Genomic DNA, 3,296 nt, shown 5'->3' with positions numbered 1-3,296 from the left:
GGAAGGGGATCTCCAGTCAAGGGCCAACCTCTGCGTCAGAAACCGCATCGGCGACGAGACTTATGAAGAAGCGAGGGATGAAGAAGCCAACCTCTTCGACAATAATCCCCTACTTTCGAGGAGAAGAAGAGGAAGGAGAATGTGGCAGCGGCGGAGAGAGCGACAGCGGTGGAGATGACGAGGGAGATGAATACGAGGGTGGCAGCAGCGGTTTTCCTGGGGGAGTGGGGGTGGGAGGCGGTGGATAGAGGGCGGAGAAGCCATTAGTGTAAAGGTAGAAGAAGAAGAAGAAGAAGAATAAATAAATAAAGGTGGGCCCCACAATTAGAATTAAAAAAAATATAAAAAATTACTAACTAACGGTTGACTGACGGAGTTAGGGCGGAGGGGGTTAAATGTTCGAGTTTTGGTACTTTAGGGGCTAAATTGCACACACAGTGAGTAAGGGGAGCAAAACGCTATAAGGGCCTCCACTTAAGGGGCCTATCTGCACATTAACCCTATTATTTAAAAACAACTCCCTCACATATAATTCATATTTTTTTATATACCAATGAATTAATCAACTGAGGAAAGACACAAAATCAGTAGAGTCAAACTGATTCTAAAGAATTTATCAAAATTGTTTCGACTCATATATTTTGTTCAACATATAACTTAGAATAGTTCAGCCACTTCAATAACCGACGAACACTATATAAGTAAAACATTTTATCTTTATTTCATACTTGACGCACATTTATATACGATGAAAATGTACAGTGAACATTGGTTAATACTTAAATAAAATCTCATAATGTGATATAGGAATTTTTATATTCGATCTGCAGAATGAAAGCCGCAATATTTGTGAATAGTTAGATGAACATACAAAATATTTTTGTTGAACTCTTCATTTATTTTATAAAATCCTCTCAACATTGATATACATCCGATGAACAGTTGACACATATTTCAATGAACAAAACAAAGGAAATAGCAGCTCCCTCGTCTTTTTCTTTTTCCTCTTCAATTCGGACACAGTACATCAGCTGCACCACCAACCCAGCCTCAAAGCCATACCCAGATACAAAAATAACTCACATCAGCCACCCTATATTTGCATTTCATCCAACAAGCATGATCAGTTAAAAAACTATAGAGTATATAAAGGAGTATTTATGCTTAAGGGGACTTAGCATAATATAGAAATCAGTTTATACCTATATATTTTCTTCACATGAGATAAAAGGCAATGAAAAAACTATCATGAATCAGTAGCAAAACCAACGCCATTAATCTCGTGTATAAACAGTGTAGAGAACCAAGAGAGAGATGGAAAGGGGCAACCGCCTTGTTCCGCCGAACCGAAGAGTGCCAGCGGTGACAGAGTTCTATTGCTCGCCGGACGTGGTCAGGGGAGAACCTCGGCAATGCGACGATGCGCTAACCCTTGCCGATTCCAGAACGTAGATTCTCCATCCTCTCAGCAATATCCCTAGCATCCTCCCTAATCGTCCTCGATATTATGAACATATACAGAACGTTCCCCGAACTTGTTTTTTAATTCATACAAACCAGTTTGATTGAACATATACGAATGTTCCCCGAACTTTTGTATGTGATTCAATGAACATACAACACAACCCAGAAATGCATTGGTTTTAATTTTATAACTATTACCTGCTATTTATGTTTTGGAAAAATTCAGACGTTCTTAGAAAACCTCAATTCACACAAAAATTGAGATTGATAGAATTAGCCCGTATATGTTTCATCAGCAATATTTCTTACGAATACTCAAATTCAATGCATGTTCTTATATGTATATATATATATATATATATAAGTATATATATATAAATCAATATATTTCATGAACTCTATTGCCAGATCAGGATTGCGATTTAGTTCGCCAATAAGAGATGGAAAACATCCATTAAGAAATAATCATATAATCGTCTACAATATTAGTCGATGGACAAAATCACTAACCAGAGTTTTTGTAAATATCAAATGGTAACAGATTCTGCTCGTCGACAACAGTAAATCAGCAACTTGTGGTTGACGACGGCGGATTTTTTATGAATCGCTGAACGGCGGAGTAGGAATGTCAAGAACGATGGTCTTCTGAAGAGTGTTGAACAAGATTGGAGGATGAAACTATTGTGAGTAAAGATAACCGTCTGAATAGATCTCTGAAACAAAATGGGAGAGATATCGCTCCATCTTCGTCGACAAGGAAAGTGAATAAATAAAATTATCATTTTTAACCCTCTGTATCATAGATCTAATTTTCGGTCATTAATTCAATTAATAAAATGATTATCCGAAAATAATCATGACCGTCAAAATAGATTAGATCTATGGACTAGATTGCTTCTTAATTCTAAGTGTAAGGGGTGCTTCTCCATTGAAGTCAACCCTATATATATATATATATATATATATATATATATATATATATAGGGGAGGGCTAGAATAAAAACACTCTTAAGTGTATAAAATATAAATGATTTTCAGCCCTTAGATCATCAAGATCTACGGTTGATTCGTAACCCTGTTGGATGAATTCGTGGTCATGAGTTCGAATCCCAAAGGTAACAAAAATTTATTTTTCGCAATTCGTAACCATGTTGGATGAATTCGTAACCCTATTGGATAAAATTCGTAAATTAAAAAACGTTTATATTTTATACACTTAAGAGTGTTTTTATTCTAGCTCACCCCTATATATATATATATATATAGTTGCATTCTATGACAACCACTTCATTAGATAAAGAATAAAGACCACATCAAGGCCTTTCTTCTAATCTCAATCAAGGGTCCATATAATTTCATGATATGATTTTTAATGTAATTAAATATTAATTATTTACTTTTAATTAATCACATAAGGACAATTATGTAATCTTTCCTTCACTGAATTTGTAAATTCTATATTCAATCAAACCAATTAGTTCATCATATCCCGTAAATCTCTAATTTCCCATTCTTGGATCTGATCTCCTCACTCTCTCTCTTCTCTCATCGGTTCTCTCTATTTTTCTTTAATTCACCGCCCTTCTCTCTCTCTCTCACACAGCAAGCCAGCCACGCCACCCCATTTTCCCGGCGAAATCATCGCCGAGAACCACCTCTGGCGTCGTCTCTCCCTCCCTCTCTCGCGTAACCGACGGCAGACGGCCAATTAGGGAACTGCGCGGCTGCTTGACACTCGCAGGGACTGGCGGCGTGCTGCTCGGCGTCGGGAGAAAAGTCCAGTTGCTGGAAGTGAAGGTCGAGCCTTGTGCGGCCAGCTGATTCGCGCAACA

The 3,296-nt window shown here is 37.5% G+C and overlaps 1 long non-coding RNA gene across 1 annotated transcript; it reads right to left on the bottom strand.

The window, feature by feature from the left end:
• Positions 1-916: 916 nt before the first annotated feature.
• LOC131019970 (uncharacterized) lies at positions 917-2,197 on the bottom strand. The gene is made up of 3 exons (XR_009100562.1): positions 1,975-2,197; positions 1,203-1,489; positions 917-1,093 (listed from the first exon to the last, which is right to left on the bottom strand). It is a non-coding gene; the product is annotated as an uncharacterized LOC131019970 (long non-coding RNA).
• Between the last annotated feature and the right edge of the window lie 1,099 nt (positions 2,198-3,296).

This window comes from Salvia miltiorrhiza, chromosome 4 (genome assembly GCF_028751815.1).
Source record: "Salvia miltiorrhiza cultivar Shanhuang (shh) chromosome 4, IMPLAD_Smil_shh, whole genome shotgun sequence".
In the NCBI taxonomy this organism is placed as follows: Eukaryota; Viridiplantae; Streptophyta; class Magnoliopsida; order Lamiales; family Lamiaceae; genus Salvia; species Salvia miltiorrhiza.
Note: the sequence above shows the minus strand (reverse complement) of the source record. Positions and strands in the feature narration are given on the sequence as shown.